Source organism: Manacus vitellinus, unplaced genomic scaffold, assembly GCF_001715985.3.
Source record: "Manacus vitellinus isolate BGI_N305 unplaced genomic scaffold, ASM171598v3 scaffold_0_pilon, whole genome shotgun sequence".
In the NCBI taxonomy this organism is placed as follows: domain Eukaryota; kingdom Metazoa; phylum Chordata; class Aves; order Passeriformes; family Pipridae; genus Manacus; species Manacus vitellinus.
In genome coordinates this window covers 28186660-28212006 of record NW_021938789.1, presented here as the reverse complement: position 1 = coordinate 28212006, position 25347 = coordinate 28186660, and the positions used below count along the sequence as shown (strand labels likewise).

The 25347-nt window shown below is 36.7% G+C and overlaps 1 protein-coding gene across 1 annotated transcript in view; it reads left to right on the top strand.

Annotated features, from left to right (window-relative positions):
* Positions 1-14147: 14147 nt before the first annotated feature.
* TENM3 (teneurin transmembrane protein 3) overlaps positions 14148-25347 on the top strand; it is a 381689-nt gene continuing 370489 nt past the window's right edge. The window contains exon 1 of the mRNA XM_018070569.2: positions 14148-14276. The gene's annotated coding sequence lies outside the window, so the exon portion shown is untranslated. The remainder of the gene's footprint in view (positions 14277-25347) is intronic.

The window sequence follows — 25347 nt, the reverse complement described above, 5'->3', positions numbered from 1 at the left end:
AATTTTAAAGTTCTTACATTTCCTTCATAAAAGGGCTCATCTTGCTCTCTGCTGATCATTTCATCAGCCTATAGGTCAGGAAATTATGACTAATCAGAGCATAGAGAATGGTATTTTTTAAGGAATTGAATAAATGGACAGTCAACAGCCTTGTACTTGATGGATTTTTTTTTTTTTTCAAACACTATAGTCTGATTGATAGGGATAAATGACTAGAAAAGAGACAACTAGAAAAGAGACACTTGAGTATTGACAATTAAAAAGAAATATGTACTTTGGCCTAGGACGAAATTGCCTCATCTTTAAGGAATAGGATTTTCAGTTCCTTCTCTGTTTTTGCAACTACCTGCCCTATAACACCCAAAAAAACGCAGATATTTCTGTTAAATTTAGCAGACATATCATGTGAGTTAACTTGTAATTTTCCCTTCTAGACTTTCTATTTTACTATGATGACTAGGGTACAGTTCTTAATTCTGTTTCAGGTATTTTGAAAGCAATCATATTTATATCATCAGACATATTTTTAAAGTATCTTATAAGAACAAGTGTGTATTATTACCTGTATAATTCTTTGTATATAAATACTTAAGTATGGAGGTATCGTATGTAATTGTAGAACTCAATACTCTGTGTAAGTGGGAATATATGTATAATACAGAACTAAAAGCTTAAAATATAGAACACAGTTGTGTAGAAACTTGAAGATGTTGCACATTTCACTTGTTAAATACCATTATACTAAGGCCTCAGTGAAAGGCTGTTGAAAGCTCTCAATAACAATGCTGTTTACTTGGTGTTAATCTCTAGACTAACAGTAGGGAAAATACAATTTTTTAGTTTGCCTCCCCCCCAACGAAACTGACCTAAAAATATTTTAATTATCAAAACAATAGGGAAAATAATCTTGCTGAATATAGAGTACTATATTTTGTTTATTGTGCTTATTTTTTGCTTCTAGGCTACTTTAAAACTAGCTTTAAAACAGCACCCTTTAGGTATCAATGGGTTGAAGTTCATTCGCAACACAAATGTAATAATAAAAATAAGTCAAATATATTCCCATTATCACTCAACATGCTCTAGTTAGAAGATGGATGTAGATATGGCAAAAACTATCCAGCTGCTCTACATCAAAAACTAGTCTAAGTATAAATAAATACTTGGAAATGTTTTGTCTTTAAATTGAAAGGAGTCTTAAAATAAAGAGTGATTCAATTCACTGTGACAAATGAAGTATGAATTCAATTTTAAAATAAGTAATAGGAAGGGTTTTATTTTTGTTCCTTTAACCGTGTTTTACCCAAACATATGAATATTGTATTTAGTACTGAACAGTTTTATAAGGTGAAAGTTGCCAATTGTTGGAGTCAGTGCACATTTTCCAGGCCACAGCCACTGAGCTGACCCAGGAAAGCAGAGAGATGTGAAAATCTAGAATAATAGAAAGCATTCACGTCTCAAAGCTGAATTTCAATTGTGTGCTTGAAAGTAGAAAAGGGCAAATATGGGGGGAAATATCTCTTCCCCAACTCAGACAGTTTCAGAGGGTCTTGCAGCCATCTAGGGCACTTCCTACGGGGTTATTACTCATTGCAGATATCCAGCAAAAAAAAAAAAAAAAAAATCCTGACTTTTTCATGTGATAAACAATGACAGAAGCTCTACTTTGGACTCAGTATGATCCTTATATTTTATGTAGTTACAAGGGTAAAGCATCCTGGACAGGCAAGAAATTATTAAATATCCATGTCAAGGAATTGGAAAATAACTACCTTTGCTTTCATTTGTGTTGGGGTATTTGGGAGCAGCACTTCAGGAAATAAAAGCAGTGTTTTGCTGGGTGTAGTGAGGTAGAGATCAAGAGCAAAATAATGGGAAAAATGCTCCATTTATTAAGCAGGTTTTCTAGAGCAAGGATCCAGTGATTCTGTTTCCTCTTGTCCCATCCTTTGAGGGAGCACATGATTCTGGCCTACTGTGTAATTACTGAGCAAGAAGTTTTCAGGTTGATTTATATGGGGTACCTGTTGGATAAGCAAACTAGACATTTCCTACTTGGTAACTTGTTCAGTTTATGGGTTTGGTTTCGGACTTTACTTGCACTTTTGTTCCTTTCAGGATATAATAAGTTCAAAAATGTTTCAAGGTTTGTTAAAACTTGCATGAGATTAAGAGATTATAAGACTATGTTAAGTTTTGAGGACTCATGGTGGACAACTAGATGAACTTCTGGAGAAGAACGGACAGAAAAGCCAGAAGAGCAGGTTAAGTGACTAACTTAAGGAAGATGGATTGGGCACCAGGTGGCACCCTTTTCCCATATCAAGCTAGTAGTTGATGGATGATAATTCATCAGATAGTTTTGATAGGCTTTCAGTAATTTCCTTTTATTGACACCAACATCCTCTCCCCATAGTAGCTTCTTACTTATCCTTTCATTGGTTTTGGCGTTGTTGTCTTTGGCTCAGCAATTTGGGAGGCAGCAGATGTTGTGATTGATGCAGAGCTGCCAGGGTGCTGGTTGGCTTGTTGATCAGGAGCTGATGCATCTGTCCACTGGCTGCTTCCTCAGAGCTGCTAGAGGAGAGAATCAAACAGGCAAGCAAATGTCTGCATCAGATGAAGAATATGTAGGAGGCTAAGTGCAAAAATAACAGCAAAAGGATTGGGAGAAAGGAGGAGTCAGGAATTTATCAGAAGTCATAAATAACTGAAAATCAATGCTATGGACAGCAAGGAAATGGAGAAGCATATAGATAAGGAGACTATAATAAATTTGAGGTAAAGAAAATCATGGAAAGAAGGAAAAGCAAATGTTCTGTCTGCTCCTACTTCAGGAGTTTCAAGAAAAACACCTAAAACAAGCCCTATTACGAAGAAAATAAGTAGTCATAAGGAAAGAAAGAATCCAAGAGAAAGTCAGTTCAATTTTTTTTTTTTTAAGGCAGTTTATGGAAAACCTACTTCAGGCTTTGATGTGGGAAGACGGAAGGGACAGCTGAAACAGAGTATTGGATACCTGATTATATTGCTATTTTATTGTCTGCCCAGTCTAGCTTAAACCCCTGGTTGTTCATGATTATAGAGCAGTAGCTTTTCCATCTGGTAGCCAAGTTTGTGCTCTTCAGATTTGCATCTCCACAATTTGAATGGCACTGTTGCTTTTTACACTTTTTCCAGAGAGGCTTAAGGTAGAGAATGTAAACATTGAAGCTGCCAAGACAAAATGCATTCTGAACCTATAGTTAAAACCATCATGTTTCCAGGTAGTACTTCTTGCTGAATCCTGAAGCATGTAATAATGCATTGCTTTGGAAAGCATTTTGTATCCTTAAGATAGAAAAGCATATTTCAGCATCTGATAACTAAAAAGAAACTTTTCCAAGGCTGCTGACCCAGATGCTTTAAGATGGGTTTGAATTTAGTTAAATTTTATTTCAGGCTGCTTTTACTGACCTTCCTTCCCCCTCTCCTCTTGCACATTCCCTTGGTGGTCTTTCAAAAGCCAGGTGTCTGGGATTGTCTCCAGCCTACTCTGAAAGCACCCCAGGCCTCGGATTAATATGTGAGTGCTGCCTTTTATTTAAGTCCATCCATTTACATAATGCCTGCTCAGTCAGACCTACTTGTGATGTACAGCCAAGTTGAACCAAAACCTCAGCAGGTCAGTAGTGCATGGCCCTGTTTTTTACTGAATTTAACTTAAAATGTCAGACCTTTTTGCAATGAAAACCAAAGAATATTGCAAAGGTGTTTTGGATTTATGATTCACAGAGGGATGTTCTAGAGATGTTTGATCTTTGTGTAAAAGAACTGGAGAATGAATAGTATGTGAAAATGTGCTTCTGCTTAAAGGGTGTGAGTGTCGATCTAATATCAGGGTGAAAATTTCATTGTGTATACGTGGCATGACAGTACGTTATTAGTATCAAAAATAATTTCTGTTACACATAGAACAGATTTACCTGGACTGCATCAATGTCATTCTGTTGTACCAAGTTCTCACTATAAAAGCATTGTTGCCATTAAATGAAAGACTTTGAGTCTCATTTTCTAAATGTAGTTCTGAACTACTGAGACCTCAAAAACCAAACAAATAGTTTCTTGTTATCCTTTGCAAGCATGTTGAACTATGGATTGGTTTTTTTTTTGTTTGTTTGGGCCTTTTCTGATGGTCACAATTGTCAACTTTTATACCTTGACATTGTTTTTTACTAGAGTCCTTCTCAGTATTGTTGAAAGTGGGTGACAGGACCTAACTCAGGAGTGGAAGGGACAACTGCACAAAATAGTGAACTCGACTTAAGACTGTGTTTTAAAATGTTCACACTGCTGAATTTGCAAGCAAATGGTGTTATTAGAGATTGTTTTGGCAAAAGGTAATATCCAAGTTCTCCTGCCTGGTTAGCACTTGAGCAGCAAATAAACAAAGTACGGACTTCTATGAAAATAAAAATGATCAGTTAAAAGAGACAAATTTAGGAATACTTGTGACTTAGTGTAGTGATAGGCTTTCTTGTCACAAGTTTCTATTATTGATGTTGTAGTTTAGTATGAATGTATTAGAAGGGCATTATTGTCTCAGTATTTGTCTCTGCTACTTTTTGGGGGTTTTTGCATGAAAACAGAGCGTTTGAACCATCAGTTGATTCCAGAACTTAGATATATAATATTCTTGGTACTTACATAATATGGTACTGCTTGATTTCCCTGATGAGCAAATAGTTGTTTCCTGTACTTTGTGTATGTGATTCACATCTTTATGGATATATTTCTTTAGATTGGAATACTGTATTAATAAACTGTCAATATGAGATTATTCTTGCTCTTAGTGTATGATGCTATTGTTTATAGTTCTTCAATGACTTAAGAAATTATAGTGATTGCATTTTATTACCATTTCTAAATTGTCTTATTGATGAATGTTATCTGACTTGAAATTTTTAATTTTATAGATATTCTGAACATGTGCATGCAAAAATCATAATTTTCTTTTGACCCTGAGTTATCTTTTTCACTTTTAAGTTGCGGGTTTTTCCATATAAATCAGAATTTTTTGCTATATTTTTTATAAAATGTCAAGATTTTGGTTTTGCCCTGCACTTACACTTATGAATAAAGCAGACACTCATTAGGAATAGCTTAAGAACACACTATTTAGTCTACAAACTAGTTATCTACATTTATTGTAAAATCTTGACAGTAGGCAGTGGAGTTATACTAAAAGTTTTCTTAAAAAAAGGGAACATAGAAATTATTAGATTCACAGCTGATCAGGTCTAATATGGGGAAGATAATTGCATAAAATTGGTGCCAGATTGGGTCTTGTTTCTCTATTACAGCAAATGGTTAGGCTAAGAAGAAAAAAAACTTCAACTCTTAAGATAGATTATGAAAAGAGATATGAATATTTCTAAATACAGAAGTGTGAAGGTTGTAAATATTAAAAGTGATACTTAAAAGTTTTCATAATATTGACAAGAAAATAACAGAAGTAAAAATAAAAAAATTGCAGATTGAAATAAAAATTCAGTGTATATTGTGAAATAGAGATATTTATTAGGTTTGATACTCTGTTGGTGAAATTGTTACTATGACAGGACATCATCTTGCTCATGGATTTACCTGGTTCACCATGGTGTAGAGTGGGCAGCATAGAGGATATTGGGATCCTTGGTGGTATTCGATAGAATTTTTTTTCTTGTTTCACCATGTCATAGTTTAGCTGAAAGGTAAATACTATAGAAATTACTGTGCTCTTTGCTAGATTTTGATGTTACTGAAGGGGAGAGCCTTTCAAGAAGGATCTGCCTTCTATCTAAAATGTCCTGTCAACACCAAAAATGTGTGCGTGACAAAACAAACCTTTGGCATCTAATATTTTCATCATAGTTAGCAAGCAGTGATCCACTTAAGAGCAAGTGCTGATTTTATCATGGAGGTCAAGATTTGATGGTAATGCGCCTTTTATGTCCAAGGCAGCAGGGATGCTTTGCCTTTCAAAGCATACCTCTTGGCCCACACTTCAATGCTAGTTGGTATCACAATACTTTTCAGTAGTCAGGGGCCCAACGTGTCCAAATAATTCTTCTTTGTCAGTGGCTTCTGGAAAGAGTTCTGTGGAGCAATTGGCATGGATTGTGGTGAGAGTTTTCCAGTGCATGATGGTGATGGCTTTACCCCAGCTTACGCCAGCATCTTCAGCACAAATGGTCTATGGAGCTTTCCATTAACTTCTGCAAACACTGAGCTCCCCTTTTCACAAGGTCACCATCTATCATGAGAATTAGTATATGACCTGCAGTGTTTTACATAATGCAGTGGCACTTTACTCTTCCTATCCTGCCTTTTCTTCCCTGTCTGCAATGGTTGAAGCTTATCTTGGCATCTTGGTATGCAAACCTCTGGAAAAAGCCCCAAATACAAGTAGCTGATAGTGTGTTAACAAAAGGTGAGCACTGAGAACACGTTCAGTGCCATTGCAGGAAACTTGCAGAGTAACTCATTAAAAAAAAAAGTCAAAAAGTTTTAATACTCTTGGAAATTTAGTTCTGTGGCCATATTTTGCTGTTAATGAAACACATCTTAGTCCTGGTTTCAAAATGAAGTTTAAAGAGATGCACTTGGTCTTTCAGTGTATTTCACTAATGTATATTTTAACTAAAAGTAAGAATTTCTGAGCTCAACTTGTTGGAAACAATTTCTATAGAGGGTTGAAAAAAGGTTGAGTTAGTGCAGATAGTCTGAGGGAAAGGGCTCAGACAAAAACTTGGTCATTATGAATGTATTGATCAGAGAGAAAAAGATAAACCATTGTGACTTAAGGTGAAAAGGAGGGAAATGCTAATAATAAATGCATTGTAGGTATTTAGGGAGAGGAGGAGGATTTTGTTGCTCATCTGGCACAGATTTCTAGATACCCTTAGCCTAATTTCATGAATTGTTCAGTCAGAACCTCAAGAGAAAGACAGTTGTGACTTAAAAAAAATGTCTTTGACTAAGTATTTTGTGGTTGGAGATTAGCTGGAAGAATCATATGTAACAGAAATCATATTTCTCTCTAAATATTTAGGATTTGACAGAAATATCTTAAAATTGAGAAGCTTAATTACTTTTGTTTATTGTTACTTGATTATCTGGCACTTTTTTTTTGTTTTTATAAATAATGCAAAATAAATAACAAGAGAAGGGGGAATTAAAGTATTCTATTTTCTGGGGTTTTTTTCCATATGTGATTTTTTTCTTTTTTTTAGGGTTTAAAGAGCATTAATATTGTGAATTGTGAAACAATTTCAAGTGTGAGTATAGTAAGGCAGGATCCTTGATTTAACCACTTGAAAGGGTATAAATACATTATAAGCAGAAAGCTTCTATACAGAACTGACAACAGCTAATTCTGACCACAGTATAAAAATTATCTATTTTAAAAGGCTGAAATGCACATAAATGAAGTATACAACTTTAAACATTTTAAGTGGTTATTTTTCAATCTGCAAAACAAATGCTATTTCCATACTAGAAATTCTTGTTAAAGAGCAGGTTTTGTGATGACTATTGGATTTAAATTACTAGCATTCAAAAGGCTTCTGTATTGACTTATCTGTCAAAAAAATTGTCTTAAATAAAATTTATTGTAGCATGTTGCAGTTTTAGTGGTATGAAAATTGCTTAGCAGACTGTGTAACAATACTTGATTCTTCCTTTGTGCTGCACAAAACTCAGCGATAACAAGAGAGTTTTTTTAATATGTGTTAATAAGGCATGTAAATTTCCTCCCACTTTTTAACCTTTGAGTCATCCTGTCAGTTTTGACATTTTTCAAGTCTGCTTATGGAGGAGATTTGTGTTGTGTTTTTGAATATGGTAGGAAGGTTCTAGAGATACATACTGATACCTTTTCAGTTCCTAAATATCAGGAGGAGATTCAACAATGCAACAGTGGAAGAAAATTGAGCTTCTGTTATCCTGACAATAGGTATTTTGAGATGAAGAAAACATATGGAACTTGCTAACAGAGAAGTCCTAGAAGTAGCCAAGCTTAAGGAGGTTGGGTTGTTACTGTTTTTCTTGGCTGGTCTTGATGCTGTGTAGTAATTACTGAGGAGTGAGTGGAGCTGGAAGTCATGGGTTCCAAGCAGAAACTTGAGTTCAATCTGGTTTTTCAAGGATGAAATATAAGAAAGCTTCCATTAGAGATATATCTGATACTTCAAGGCATAATGTGTGAGGCTGATCTTGGGGGAGAAAAAAAATCACACTGATAATAGACTGCAAATTTTAAAAATCAATGAAACTTTGATACAATATCACAAGAGAATGGGAAACTGTCTTCAAGAAGTAGAATTTAAAATTCAAAATTGGGAAGCTTTTGAACAAATGCAAGTTGTTCAACTTGTTTTGCATTGGCTAAGATTAGGAGTAGTAATGATCTCAGATTAAAACTTGAATCTAATGCATGACTCTGTAAGACCCCAGGCTCTAAGATACAAGCTCACCAAAGGGGTTTTGCTTTAAAAATATACAAGGCTCCACATATTTGCCTGCTGAATTTATTAGAAGAGCCTTCAGTTCTTCTAAAGCCTTAGGATAGCAAAAAGGAGAAATGCTGCACATGTTTTCTCAGGGGGTACTTTTACTGGTAAACTTTAAAGAATAAGGGAACTTGGCAAAAGTTTAAAGGGCAACATTCAACCAAAATAAAGCATTCCACAAAGCATTGACTTAGCACATGCTAACCTATACAACTTGGCCAAATCCAACCTGTCCGGTCATAAGCTACCCAAAATATTAAGAAAGGAGATTAGGAGAATAAGAGGAAGTAAAGAGGGGGAAAAAAAGAGAATTATAGCTACCACCTCTAGATCCAGGGTAGATCCACATACCAGGAGTCCAGAAGATAGTAGGGCTCAAAGGAGCATGGAGAGCACATTGCTGCTTTTGTTTGCTTTGGCCCCCCTATGGCCACACCCCCCCAGCCCCCAGGTGGGATTTGCGGCCCACTGACCACTCTGGGGCTCCAGGGAGGGGTGAGGGGCGAGGGGCACTCTCCTGGTGTGTCAGAGGCTTGTTTAGGGAGAAAAGGGGATGTGGTGTAGGGCAATGCTCCCGGGCTGCTTTTGACTGACAGCTGCCCTGGGGTTGCCCAAGGAGACTCCAAGGGTCTGAGTTATGGCATAAAGAGTGTCACCTCACCTTTGTGAAACTTGCCCTGTCGCTTCCCTCCACCCCCCCATTTGAGATGGTCCAAGTCAATAACAAATATAATAATCCAATGTCTCACAGACTCACACAGCAAAAAATAGCTGGGGTTTTTTTCTCTGTTGCACAAGTCTGGATCTTATTTTACATTAAGTTAAAATATTTTTTTTTCAGTTGTAGCAAAAGTACATGTTGAATATCAACCACTTAGAACTGAAAAGATTTTAACAATTAGGAGAAGGAATGTGCTTGGTATCCCCTGCTTCAGGCTTTGATCCTTTAGAGTCTCGCCCATGCCTTGACAACAGAGCTCAGCTATGATGCAAGGTTTGTGCAGGAACAGGTAGGAGCAAGCAAGAAGTGACCAGGTGAAGTATCAAATGAGTGAAAAAAACGCATGGTCTTTGGTTTGGAATAGGGAGTGTTGAGCGATACAGGTATAGTGCTTAACTGTTTACCTTTGCTAGGAAATTTTTTAAAAGAGCTTTTTAAAGAGACTGTAAGTCTTTGTGATGGATTGTTTAGTGTTTGGTTATGTTGTGTTTGTTTTAGAGGGGTTTGGGGAGTGGAATTGTTTGTGTGTGTGCTGGTATATTTTTCTGGGCCAAACAGGTACCTCAATCATATTCCTTCAAGGTAGTTTTAGAGCAAACTGCTTTATTATCTGTATAATTCCTTGTTTTGTACAAAACATATTACCATAATTCATAGTATTTTTTTATGCTACAAAAACCTCTGAGACAATCTCAGGATTTTCTCTCAAAACCACTCAATTTTGGTGGATTTAGCACTGTTATACGTTGAGACACCGTTGCTTTATTTTCTGTATACAGAATTTTGCAGTGCTTATGGTTACGTGTGGTTAAATGTAACTGTAAGGCCCCAGTCTCGAAGGGCAAGTTTCTTAAAGGGGCCTTGGTTTTTTTATACCATGAGAGGGCACAAGGGAAAAACCACAACAATGTTTTTCAGGAGCTTAAACCACAAACTTTTACTGGCAAACTTTAGAAAATAAGGGAATTTGGCAATTTTCAAAGGCAAATTCAATCACAGTTAAGCATTTCACGAAGCATGGACTTAGCAAACTGCAGCCCATCCAACTTTTAAGTTACCCAGATTGCAAGAAGAGGAAATCAGAAGAAAGAGAGAGAGAGAAAGCAAAAATATAACTACTGCTGTGGTTCCAGCATGGTAGGAGCCAAGGACAATAGGGACACAACACATGGAGGCCTTGTGCAACGATTTTTATCTGGTCTGGCTTCCTGCGGGCCACCTCCCCCCCAGGTGGGGCTTCCAGTCAGCCAGCCATTCTGGAGCTGGGTTAGGGGTTCCAGGGCCATGTTGTGGAGCAGTGCTTCCAGTTTGCCAGTGAGCTCTGGAGCTGTTCCAGAGGCTCTGGAGGGTGGGGAATGTGAGCAGTGCACTGTCTCACTTTGGCAGAACTTGCCCTGTCCCCTCCCCCACACACCTTAGTTGTTTCAAGCCAGTAATAATATTTTCCAGTCTCTCACAGTAACTAAGCTGGGCTTGCAGCTTAGGCTGTGCAATATCTGGCCTTATGACCTTTTTATCAGTTTCCATTTCCTAAACACTTCTGTTCACTATTTTTTTTTTTTAAATCATTTTGGGAAAGATGTATATCCGAATTGACTAACATCTCAATCACACTTTTTTACCTAAAATCAGTCAGTCCTGTGGGATAAATCAGACTGCTGTGTGGACTTTTTTTTGTTACTGAAACAATCCTTCATATATTCTGTAAAAGTCTATTTTTATTTCTTTTGTGAAAATGAATATTAAAAGTTTAAAAATGAAACTAGAGTGCATGCTACAATGATTTGTTTAATTGAGTGACTTCTGTTTAAGTAGTTACATGAGCCACGTACCGTGTTCATATATATATATGTAGTCATTTTCAGCTCTTAACTGGAGGTAATAAGATTTAAATTTATGAATAAACAGTATAGTCTATAAGCACTTGAGTGTTTGACCAGAAAGTGTTATAGATCCTTGCAGTGATCCTCTGTAGAGACCTTATCATGAACCTGACCAAAGTTACTGAGTCACGCAGGTGGTTCTGACTTTCGGAACATAAGGTCACAGTTTGAGTGAAGTCTCAGATAGCAAAAATGCTTTCATTTTTACTGAGACAACAAAGGCCTCTTAACACTGCTGGGTAGTTAATGTTTTCTGAGTGGTCTCTCAAAGACAAAGTGCTTGTTGGTTACAATTCCATTATTGTTCTTCCTCGTGGTCTGACAGTGCCGTACCCTTCAAAAGAAGGAGAGCACTGAATTATGTTGTATGCTGTATGTGTCCAGTCATCTTTTCTGACCAAGTGAGTGAAAAAAGATGTGGAAGATCTTAAACCAAAACCCTTTCTTTTCAGAAAGTTTCCTGCCTCTATTTACTGAATTCATCTGTGAATGAAACGTGCACTGCATGTACAATTTACAGTGTAAGATCAAATTGTCCAGAAGAAAATACTATTTGTCTATGGCAAATGCACCAAAATATTCTATCTGGCTTATTTTTTAAAAATGTCAATGCTTTCAGTATGTGCTGCTGCAAGAAAACAGGACATTTTATCAGCAGTTAAGAATCTGTCTGAGCTGTAAACCCTAGGATAATTAGAATAATTAGTCTCTAGCCTAAAATATTTCTACTATGTAGTTAGTTATTGTGAAGTAGGAAGCAAAGTACATGTTTCTTTGGTAAGCAGATGATCTAAAAGTGTGTCAATTAAAAGATTCTGGGTATGAAATTCTAAATGTACAGGTATCGAAGGGGGCAAACAGAATGAACCAAATGTTCAAAAGCACTCTAAGATGCTTTAAAAGAAAAAATTACAGAGAAGAAAAAAATCAAGAATAGAATATTGATGATGTAAATAAACATTATTTCCAATTTTAAATTAGTTTCCTGATGATATAAGTATACACCAAGATGTGCTGGGCAGCTTGTTTATTCTGTACTTTCATTGAATGAGTTACAGATATTAGGGCTTTCAGGTAGATATTGTTGATGTTATATTTATGTAATCTCAATTTTATTTAAGTCTTCTATATTTTGAAAATCAGAGCACACAATTTAAAGATATTATATTACCTGCATCTAGCACATCCTCAGTTTTGAAGTGCGTGGAAGGCTTGTTCACTGTTTATTAGTTTTTTGGATAAAGTTAAGGAAGTTTCACCTGAAACCAATATTAATATTACAAATCAGACAATTAATTAGTGGTTAAAGATATTAACATTTGCTCTATAGAATACCGTAAAGGTATCGTAATTATGGACTTGGATTCTTTTCATGCCTACCACCAAATTTATGAAAATAACATTTCTCCCCGGTTTTCCCATTATCAAACTGGAATACTTGCAGTCCTGATCAAGTGCTCTGATGCTTGTGGAAGATAAATCTCCTTTGTGAGTGTGTTCAGTGTTATAAGTAGCATTATCCCTAGAACATCAAGAGTTCCTTCAGGAGAATATATTTGCAAGGACAGTTTTTTTCACTTGGGTTGCATGCTCTTTATTTTGCTTCTTTGTATACAAATTTAAGGCTAAAATGGGGCTCGCATGTCAGCATAATATCTGATCAGCAGAATGCCCTCTGCTGAATAATACTGTGAAATATATAGCACAATGCAATAAATTGGGTAGGAAGTAGTAGCTTCCTATTTTGGATGTAATTAATGTAGTTTTATATTTAACACCTCAGTCTTTGCATTCAGAAATAAGTTGTCTTTCTAATGCTTCTTATTAATGCTTTATTTTAGTAAGTGGATGTACAAATAACTTTCCAGTTTGATCCTAGTTAGTGTGAACCTTCTAAAACAACACTCTAAGCTTAAAGCAACTTACAAAAAGTGTGTGTTATATACCTACTTATAGTTTTCTCCTTTTCCTGCATTGTGAGAACAGGTGTATTGATGGGGAAAAAATATTCACTGACATGCCTGAGAGATGAAAAATAAGCATTTATAGGAAAAAATGAGAAACTTTATAAAAATATGAAAATTGTCTTAAAGTTTATTTTCCCTTCATATGACTAAGCAAATTGCAAATAATAGTGAAAGAGATTAAAAGGTGTTGATATAGGATGGAAAAACTAGAGCCATGCTTAAACAATTATTTTTCTCTGTAAAGGCTAAAAAACCAACCCCCAAAAAACCCTACCTTCCTCCTCATCCCCCAGAAAAACCAAACCAAACCAAAAAACTCAAAACAATAAGAATACTCAAACAAACAGAAAAACAAAACAAAACAAAAGAACTCCCCATGGCCTCCCAGAAATCAATTGCTGAAAACATAGTTCAGGAGAAGCAAGGAATATCCTTGTTTTTATTGCTTAGCTGTAACATAGAGTAGCCAGTAGCCAGAAGTTTAGGAGTGGGTTTTGGGATTCTTAAGTAGAAAAATGCAGTAATTGATATCATAGTTAATAACTGATTTGGGCTGCTGCTCTTGTATACATTGAGTCTTTAAGCTGTATAAAGCTGCGTGGTCAGGAACTGTAAGTTAAAGATGTGAGTCAATCAACTACATGGTTTTATCTTTCAGTCTTTGTCACAGTAAATTATACAGGACTCACAGATACGACCCCAGGTTTGGGTGTTGTTTGGTAGAGGAAGAATAAACAGTAAGAAGTTGCAAATCAGAAAAGATAACCACTAAAAAAAGTTGTTTTCAGACTACTTTATCTGAAGGGTTCTTGGGATGTGGGGATCGCTCTGGGTTGCAAGCAAATATTTTGGCTCATGTAGTAACTATTTTTAGACAGTAAAATAAGGATAATCTGGATGATTCTTTAAAATGTTGCTAAAGCTGTAAAATGGGAACAGAAATGGGGAGTTAACACCTTTGTAAGCTGAAATATCTTTTAATATAATTGAATTTTTACTAAATGTTCTAGTATGAAGAATTTGTGTCAAGAATTGAAATGGATTCCTTAGGACAGCTACCAATATATGGTCTGTTGACTGGTTTAACTGTATAGAAGAGAAATAATTAAAGACAATCTGGCATTTGTATATGTGGTTCCTACAGCACAGAAACTACCTGAACATTTTAAAGGTAATAAGATGATATTTTTTCTGTTAGCTTGTCGTAATTTACTTCCTTTTTTTTTAATATGTGTAACTGACAAAATAGAATGTGCCATTTTACTCAAGTAAATGCACAAGCAATTTAGTTAGGCCTTTATGAAGCATGGTACTTGTCTTACATAAATAATGTCCACAATTCAGATGAGTATTGCACTAATTAATGCTATGTGGTCTGCATTGCATTTAACAAACAAAATAGCTTTGTTAATGCATCATTAGCAAAAAACTTCATTCTTTTTCATCTCTCATAACAGGGTATGCATATGTAAGCCACGTGTTTGCTGTCCTGGACTATAGTAGGCTTGTTTTTTCAGTCTTGCTAAGTTTCAAATACTATGTTGATTAGCTGTACCAGTACCGTGTGTAGTATGATAAATGGCTTGAGCACCAACACTAAAAAATATCTCAAGTAGGCTAAACTATATTAATGACTTAATAGCAGTATGTTCTTACATATTTCTGTGTAGCAGATGAAGTGTCCCACACAGGTACTTGCGCCAAGTACTTAATCTAAAGCACTGTCAAGTGTACTTTTGAAGGTGTCTGCAGGTGAATATGCAGTACTTCTTGTCTGTCCAAACAGCATAAACATGGAAAAATCAACTGCAAATGCAGAATGGGAGAAAGTAATGTCTTGCCTGCTGTGAGGCTCATGAATCGAGAGTGAGTTTGTTAATGATTCCTGTAGCGGAGAAGAGCATAGTAAGCCTAGACTTTTGTTTTGAAAGGTAAACAGAAGTTACTGGAATAGAGAGTTGTTTCCTTCTTCATGAACAGGTGTGGACTGACAGGTTTAATTTTGTGGAAAGAAAAATTTGTCATGTTAGTGCTAAATTTAAGGTATTGTCTTTTAGCTGCATGTTTCTTCTGCTCTGCCTTTGTAGTCTAGATTAACAGTGGAAATATGTCCATAGAAAATCTATTTGGGAATAAAAATTTGCAGCAGAATGAGGTGCTACACAGAGATTCATAAGGTTTGGGCGGGGAGGAAATTTACATGGGTTAGCTAAAATGTGGAAATATTCTCTGGGGTGGTATTTAATGAGATATAATTAGATAAAGCAATCAATCTGTTTTTATACTATCTTGGAACTTTCTTGTAGAATGTGACAGAACAAAATTCAAGTTATGTTGTTTCTTTTGTAGTATATAAGGCTGTATCCAGTAAGGAACTTAAGGAGAAAGAGGAGGGTGGGCAGGAAGGAAAATTTCCAAGTACCTAGATTATTTTAACAACTAAACCATGGAAGAATATGCTATTAAGTTCAAAAAAGAAATGGAATGTGTTGCCATAGAGCATTCACTGAAGTATATTCATGCAAGTGAAATACTGTTGTCTGAAAAGGATGAGTTAAGGAAGGGCTCTCCTTTCTGAATGAAGAGCACATAAAAGCTTCTGAAACACTGGGAACCTTCCCTCCTATTAAGAATTAGTTTCACAAAATCACAGAATATGCTGAGTTGGAAGGGACCCACAAAGATCATCAACCTTAGCCCTGCACAGGAGCATCCCCACAAGCCACACTATGTGCCTGAGAGTATTGTCCAAACATCTCTTGAACTCTTGTCAGGCTTGGTGCTGTGATCACTGCCTTGGGGAGCCTGTTCCAGTGCCCAACCACCCTCTGGGTGAAGAACCTTTTTGTAATATCCAACCTAACCCTCCCCTGACTTCAGGCCATTATCTCAGGTTCTATCACTGGTCATCACAGAGAAGAGATCAGTGCCTGCCCCTCCTTCCACTCATGAGGAAGTTGTAGACTGTGATGAGGTCTCACCTCAGTCCTCTCTTCTCCAGGCTGAACAGACCAAGTGACCTCAGTTGCTCCTCATACAGGTTCCCCTCAAGGCCCTTCACCATCTTCGTTGCCCTCCTTTGGACACTCTCTAATAGCTGAATATCTTTCCTATATTGTGCCCAAAACTGCACACAATATTCAAGGTGAGGCCGCCCCAGTGCAGAGCAGAGCAGGACAATCCCCTCCCTTGACCGGCTGGTGATGATTTGCCTGAATCCCCCAGGACATGGCTGGCCCTCCTGGCTGCCAGGGCACTGCTGACTCATATTCAACTTGCCATCCACCAGGACCCCCAGGTCCCTTTCTGTGGCACTGCTTTCCAGCATCTCATTCCCCAGTCTGTACGAACATCTGGAGTTGCCCCATCCCAGATGCAGAATCCAGCACTTTCCCTCGTTGAACTTCATATGGTTGGTGATTGCCCAGTCCTCTAATTTGTCGAGGTCTCTCTGCAGGGCGTCCCTGCCTTCGAGGGAGTCAACAGCTCTGTGTCATCTACACTTGCTTAGTATCCCCTCCAGTCCTGCATCCAAGTCATTTATGAAGATGTTGAAGAGCACAGGGCCCAAGATGGAGCCCTGTGGAACCCCACTAGTGACGGGTCACCAGTCTGATGTTACCCCATTCACTATTACCCTCTGTGCTCGACCCATGAGCCAATTGCTCACCCACTGCATGATGTGTTTATCCAGCTGTGTGCTGGACATTTTGTCCAGAAGGATAATATGAGAGACAGTATTGAAAGCTTTACTAAAATCCAAAAATATTACATCAACTGGCTTCCCTTGATCAACTAAGTGGGTTATCTTGTCATAAAAGGAAATCAGGGGACTTTCCTCTCCTGAAGGCTTGCTGGCTGTGACCGATGACAGTGTTGTCTTTCAGATGTTCTTCAGTACTTCCCAGGATAATCTTCTCTGTAAATTTACCATGCGCTGAACTGAGAGGCCTGCAGTTTCCAGGGTCCTCCTTCTTTCCCTTCTTGAAAATCAGGACAACATTCATCAGCTTCCAGTCAACTGGGACCTCTCTGGATTCTCAAGACCACTCAAAAATCATTGAGAGAGGTTTTGTGATGATGACAGCTAGCTCTTTGAGGATTCTTGGATAACACCCTTGATTTTGGTTCCCTCTCTCCTTTTCTTTAAGGGTAGTGGAGGGGGGGTAGGGATTGAAATTAAATGATAAATAGTTATTATATCAACAAAATAAGAGCATATCCCAGTGTCCTGGAGGCTGTTAGCTCTCTGAGTGTTAATCTCAGAAATTCTAAAATTCACTATTTTTGCCATGTGCCAGTCATTTAATAATGTTTTGTGAATCATGAAGGATGCTATACTCTTCAGGCTACTTGCTATGGCAGGAGTACAGCGAGTCTGAATGCAGAGGTTGTATTACTGGAAAAAGAAATGCTGTTATAAATTGTTCTTTGATTGTATGTGAGTAATTATTTAGGTTCAGAGGGACCTCCAGGTGTTTCCTCGTTCTTCTCCTTGGTCAGCCCAAAGTAGGCCTGGTTAGATTGGGTTACTCAGTGCTACGTCCAGCTGAGTCTCGAATACCTGCACAGTGGAGACCCCATGCCCTTCTGAGCAACCTGTGCTGGTGTTGCCCATCCCTATGGTAAATACTTACTGGTTTCACATGAACTAGCAAGCAGGAACAGACTGCTTCAGCTTTCTGTTACTGTCTGCTGACCCCTTTTCCTCTTCTTTCTGAACCCGAGCATAAACCAGAGAAGATGCTTTCATACTGCACTCTTGCTGGACTGCAATGAAATGCAGAACTTGCTGCTTCCCCCACCTCTAGTCGGCGAATAGATATTTTGAATAAGTATGCTGCTTCCGTCTCTCAATGGCAGTAAAAAAATACTTTAGCTGTTTGTTCAGTTGTTTAACTACGATAATGGACTTCATAGGAGTCTATATCTGGGGATATAGTTTTTTGCTGAGGCAAGGTGAATCACAGTTTTTGCCGGAATGGTATTTCCCTGAAGTTTCTCACAGTGAAAAAACTTTATTGACTGAAGATGTGTTTTACCTGCTTCCAAAATAATGCACTTCTCAGCCCCTGTGCCCCAGGTTTGAAAATTGGGCACTCACTGTTTGTATAAGGGTGGTAGTAACTCTTAATTTATTGGGCAAGGGAGGGGCTACCAGAAGAATGAACTATTGATTTTATTTTTTAACATCTCAAAAACTTATATTTGGAATATGCTGAAATATAAATTTGAGTAAGATTTCTTTTCAAAGAAAGAACTGCATAATATGTTTCTGCACTGTGGAGTGCAACAATTTACTAGGCTAAGGATACACCAAAAAGGTTAATCGTGTGTCCTTGTTTTCTGAGGCAGCTATTTCTAGGAATAACTGTTTCTAAGCTTTTCGTTCCAATGTCTGTCAACTAGATTTCCACAATGAACAGCCCAAAGGAGCCTAAACAGGAGCTTCTGTTGTGGAGTGCATTTTCTTTTTATTTTAAAGCAGTGATTAACCCTTTTTAAAACTTGCTTTTGATGTGACCAGACAAAGAGAGACTCATATAGCCCTTTGGGATTTGCTTGCAGTGTGAACCTTCTTCAAAAATCATGACCTTGGCTGTCCAAGTGATAAGGCTCTCAAGTTGTTAAAGTAGATTTAAATGAGAAGAAAGCAGAGTGTCAAGTGTGTGTATTTAGTGCTGTAGATCTAGTGTAGCAATACTTTGTACTAGTTAAAGCACACGTGAGTATATTAACCACCCAGGTTGTTGCTGACAGGATAGAAACCAAAATTAACGGCATGCAACAATACAGTGGGAAAAATATACCAACATCCTCATATCTTAACATGTAAGCATTTAATACATAAAAATGAATATAGGTTATACTTAGTTTTGTCTGGGGCTAGGAATATTGATGAAGTCTTTCTCAGTAACAAGGACATTCTTTGTGATGTAGATATATGTATACCTTTTCTTTACAGTCATAACGACTTCTTGTCAAATGAACCAAAAAGTCCCAAGCGAGACTTTCCCATCATGATAGAACAAGAACTCAATAACTTGTTATTCAAAATCCTGTGATAGAATACATTTCTGTCTTGAGAAATTGGGTTCTTTACACATTTCCCTGGGAAAAAATGCACTCCAGTGATTGTTTCAATGTATGCAGTGGGTTATAAAGGGAGTTTCAGAGATACTGTACTTATCAGCTGCACATGAACAGTTTGTGGTTTGAAGAGGGAACCTGGGATGGTGAAATCCAACCTTCTGTATCCAATTTTACCCAGTGGAATATGGCATTAAACAACCCTATTGTGTGTTTAAAATTTCATTTTGTCTGTTGGAACACTAGACCATATAGTTTATTTGGAGAAGCTTATGGATAGTTTGTTCACCTTTGTTTCATTTTCTACTTTATATATCAGATAATGTGAGGAAGTATATTGTGAAAATCAAAGGTAAACCTCGAAGCTCACTGTGGTGTTAAACTATATCTCATGTCTTAATTATTTTAGTGGAGCACAAAAGCTGTGCCCCTTTGATTTAGGTTGTACCTTTGAATTAAAGTCAGATTGAAATGAGGACTAAAAATCAGATCATTGTGAAATATTTAATTAGGAAAGGGTATGGATCTTTTGTTTCACAAGAACTAGCTGCAGACTTAAACGTCCTCAGAAAAGAAATTATTATTCCTTTTAATATGTGAACCAGTCTTTGGCTATATATTCTGACATCAGCCAGTCTTTTTGATTTTTAAAGAATGTGCTAGTGGTGGTGGTTTTTTTTATTTTTTCCACTGTGGCCTACATTTATTTCCTTGTCATCTTTTATACATTTGTTTTTATACAATAGTTTACAAATGGAAGATTTTCTTAAGATATATATTTAGGATATAGTATAGCTAATCTGTAGAAGTGCTTAAGCTATGCAAATGTATATGCTGTCTGTGTGACATGTACTAGAAAACTGTATCACTGTTTATAAAGCTTTTAGCATTGTTTATTGCAATTTATTTAGATCCATGTTTTGAGCGTGTTGCATTGTTCATTACTTCTGAGACTTGAAGTGGAACAGCCTCACAAAGAAATACCCTTTGATGATAAGATTGCAAAGTAAGAATGAATGAGCAGAGAGAGTATGCTAGGACTATAATAATGTTTGTAGCATTCATTAAACTGTTGGTTAAGTAATGTATTCAGACTGACTAGTGTTTCCCAGCTTCTACATCGCCCATTATATGTTCTAGTAAATTAAAACTAGGAAACCTTTGTTGGAGTTAGAGTGCTCAGACTGACATCTAATTCCCCCAGACAATAGGTACAAGCCTGCAAGCCTCTCTAATTCTTTCCAGCCTTTACATTTATTGATTCTTTTGCAAATGTGTTTCATCCAATCTATTACAAACAGCACTGGTTAGAAATGTGAAGTTTACCACCTTTGACCTAAAGCACATTACAAATTATAGCTATCTGACATACAGTTGGGCATCCCAGACATACTTCTAATCAGAAGAAAATTTGGACCCTTAACTGCTCAACATACCAAGCTTTGCCAAGAAGGACTGACATTAATTCTTTGATCTGTCTGGTTTGGAACTGAATTTAGTTCAGCTATCATTTGTATTCTAGGCTGTAAATGTTTTATTACTTGAGTTTGCTTATGTAAGTAGTTTATTTTGATTCAATACTTCATTTTCCCTAGTCTTGATTAATGTTTTGCATATACAGATGTAAGTTTCTTACTGCAAAGTATGGATTCAATTTTTTTTTTTAACGTCAGGTTTTTTTCATCTTTTATTATTGAAAAGTTACCAAATAATCCATTCATAATCTCTGAATGGATAGAAAGAACAGTAAATTTTAATGAAATGTACACAATACATTTTTATTATTTTCTGCATAACTTATACTGTAAAACATATGCAATAAATAATTGATAGTAAACAAACACATCTTATTCTTCCCACTATATTCGTCACCAGTTTCAAAGCTTTGAAGTTTAGTAAATAATTTATGATAGTTGTTAGTGTAAGGAAGTCTAACTGTACTCCTGATCCTGCTTGTTTTTTTGTCCTTGTTGCTCTTGAGCAGAACTTTGATTGGTAGCCAAACTGAATGATAAGAATGTATGAATAACCAATGGGATTCATTAAACAGATTGAAAATTAAACCAACTACTTTTTATTTGAAAAAAAAAAAATTCTTAGAAATACCTAATGAAAATTTTGGAGGTTTTTAATTGGGTATGAATTGCATAAGACAATGATGGAAGTGAATGTTTTTGATACAAAGTGGAACATGTTTTCTACCTGCTTTTGTTCTCAAAACTTCAATCACAGTGTCTTTTAGCCTGGTTAAATATCTTGCTGAGATCTACTGTATTTGCTGAGAATGTAACAAAAGATGCCAGAGTTCAAAAATAAAGAAATACATGTTTCTGGCCTTTACTGAAATGTTCCGTAGAATACATGTTTAATTTCCTTTTGTTTCCCTTGTTTGCATGAAAAAAACCAAAGACTTTAGAGAGATTTTTAATCATTCAGGCTCTTCAGGATGGCTTTTAATTTATGTTCTTATAAAAGTTCTTAAATACTCCAGTAATATATTGTTAGTTTTTAACCTGTATTCTGACATACCTAAAACTTAAAATACAGCAGAAAAAAAAAATACATGACTTCAGGCAGAGATATAAAAATTCTGTGTAATTCTGTAACTTCTAGGTACTATTTTGTGGTGTCTCTAACCCTCAAAAAAGAGTGAAATCAGAGCAAAGAGATTTAAATCCATCCTCATTTTGGCTGCAAAAACAATGCAGCATAAAACCTCCCATCTCCCGTGGGTGGGGAACCATGGTAAAAGTTTTTACTAAGAATTTCTCTGTTCCTCTTTTGGCATTTGTTTTTGTTTTGTTTTGTTTTAAGCATTGTGTACATACAAATGCAGATGCATGATAGTAATTATGCAGGTGACAGGACTGCATAGGAATCTTTGGCCATTCTAACTTCTCTGTGTGTGGCTGCAACCTGCAGTACTGGTCTTGCTGTGTAGTTTTGCATATGTGAAGCTCTAGGTCTCTGCTTTGTGTCTGACAGAGTTGGGACAGGGAGCACAGCATATAAATAGGTTCTGTTTTATACAGCTCTAATTATGATGAGGCATCACAGTGAAGCTTTAAAGAATATTTTCAAAGCAGGGCTGAGTATATTAGACACTAAGAGGGGAAGGCTGTTAAGGTATAGGGTCTTCTGGGTCTGAGGTATAAGCTGGTTTGTTAGGCTTTTTATTTAAAGGTGATTTATAGGTGTCATGAGCTAGATGTTGTGAAAGTTAACAAGAAGAGCAAGAACTTGTTCTTGCCTTTCAGAAATTTGTTGTCTCTCAAGATTTCCTGTACACCACTGTTATTTCCCTTGGAATCAGTATGGGACCTGCCTTATATTGACAAGACCACATTAAGCTAGTATTGTCATTAGCTCACTAATTTTTCTTGTGTGGCAAACGACAGAAGAGGAAAGTTTTGGGAAGTTTCTGACTTTGACCAATATGGTGATAATTTCTCTTGGCAAAGGCACATTACTACTTTCTCCCTATTTAATAGTGAAAAACTTCTCCAAAAAATGAATTTTGGAGAAATTAGATCATTTTTGGGGGGGGAGAATAAGCCACCATCTTTTATTGTTGAAAGAGTTAGCCTAAATGCAGATGTTATCATTGACTGCTCAGTGTTGTTGGACAGTGGCAAATTGTTTCCTTTAGGGATTTGTAAATGCTGTGGTGAGCAAGTATTCAATCTTCACTTGGTAGCTCTAGTTGCTTCTTGAAAAGTACTTTGGTTTGGTTTTGTTCTAAAAGCTCTTCTTTTCCTTTCCTCTGCATGGCTTCTGCAATGCTTGTCTATTTTTAGCTGCTAACACTGCAAAACCAGTGATAAACAGTTGATAAAGCTAATGGTGTTTGCAGATGAACACCCATATTCTTTTAGAAGCTTTAAAATTGTTAAAAGATTATCAGCAAAGAACATTGCAAGAAACGTGTGACTACAGTGTGACCTCATGCATGTTAATTCTTCAGTGCAAGAGGAACCTGTATACTTGCCTAAAGCATCACTGGCTTCATAGATCACTTTGAAAGATTGGGGCTTGCTTTTTGTAAGGAACATGGAAAGTATTGGTCAGCTGCAGCTCCCTGTTTGCAACAATACATCACCTTTGTATCTTTCTTTGGTCGTAGAGAGAATCTGCTGACAGCAGGGTTTTGATAGAACAGACCACATCCACCATTGACTTTTTACTTTCAGTGTCACCTTGGGGCATCATCTCTAGTTTCCAAGTAATGATAATGTCTTAACGGCTTTTTAGTACTTATCTTTTTTGTTGTCTTGTGCAGCCTACTGGTTCTTCAAAGGCTAAGTTCATGTGTTGCACAAAGTGGGCACAAAAATGCAATAAATCTCAGTAATTTTCAAACTGGCTTCTTTTGTAGTCAGGTTTTGTGAATATTTTTAAGAATTGCTTTAATTTTTATTAAACTGTAATCTGTTTTTGAAGACATCTGGATTTCTTGGCAAGGAATATGAAGGAGAAAAGATGGAAAAAAGGCTAACTTCCAGAAGGGTAAAATGAACTTCAACTAAAGGAAACAGGTTAGCAATTATCTGTGCACTGCCAATGTTCAAGATAGAATATTGTTCACGTGCAGAGCTCAGTTATCTGCAGAACAAAGGAACAGCTTCTGTACCTGTCTGTACAGAAAGATCATATTAGTAATCATCGTGACCCCTTATAACCTCATAAAAGGTTAGGTGTTCTCCTTATTGAAAATCTTGGGAGTTAAACTAATAAAACAAACTTGCGTAGCTACCGGTGAATGCCTTCATGAACTAAATGTTCGTTTTTAGATCCCTAGAAGCACCAGTTATTCCAACTATCAAAAGCAGTGTGCTTTAATTAAAATAATTTTTTGGGTGAAAACCTACTTGAAGAAACAAGTAATTTATGGTAAAAGAGATGAAAATTGGAATGTGTATTTGTACATAACCTTCCTATAAGTATTGAACTCTGTCTTTAATGCGTATTAGTTGCTAAATCAAGTCAGATGTCTGGGGCGAGAACTGGAGAGCTGATAGCAAATATTCATAGTGCAAGCTGATAACAGCCTTAATTAAGCTGCTGCTATCTTTCCATGATAAATTTAGAACTTCTCCATAAGTCACCTGACTCACTGCTCTATTTGCATCCAGGAGTATTTGATTTAGATCAGTGTTTTTGTTAAGAAGTCTGCAGATGTCTATTTGATAGTCTTAGCTGTCTCTCAGAGAAGAAGAGCCTGGGAGCTTTGTTTCTGCTGTGTTCCAATGTCGAGAAGGAGGTGTACATTGACCTAAAGCTGACCTTCCAGCATTTAGCTTTTTCAGGATTGACATGACCTGAGAAATACTTCTAATTTAACACTAGTGTTTTCTCATACCAGTTCTTGAACTCAAAATTCCTTAAATTTTCAGTTTGAGGAAGATAAAAGATATGTGCAATTAGGTGGCTAATAGTTGTCCTTGCTAACACTTAGCAGTGAGATCTGTTTCACAGAGGCTGTTCCACGCAGCTGTGTCACATATGAAATTTTGCGCATTTTGTTTTATATGTTACATTTAGAAAGAAGGACATCCAGCTTCTGAGGTCATGAGGCTTTTATTTGGGGACAACTGCTTTACTGAAATAAACATTTTGATGTACTTGAAATTATATTGGGGAAGACACTGAAGGTGGGTACTCTCAGGGCTTAAAAAAGAGCATAGTTTTTGGAGATCATTCAAGATATCATAATCTACCAATTTTACAAAACGAGCTCAAAATCTTGATCTAGACTAAGTTGCAATAGTTGAAGGTAAGAAAAAAAATATATATGTTGGTCGGAAGTTTTCTCATGATTATGGCAGATTTTTTCCATTTGCATATCGGTGGTGATTTGAGAGTCATTCTACCCATGTGTCTTATTCCCTTCTGGTGCAGATTTCACTGCAGTTGCCCGTTTCATCTTCATATTCTATTACTGCACAAGATGTCTACCTCTAGGCAAAAAAATAAGAACAGCTGAAGAAAACTGTCACCCACTTAATTTCAAGAAGTTTTATCTTGAAAACTTTGGCTAACAGGATAATTTCAAGCATATTTTTAGAGCTTTGGTGAACACAGTCCAAGACAAGTCTGTTCATGTAGTGTTAACTGCAACTAAACTGAAAGGCTTTGGGATAACAACTCATTTG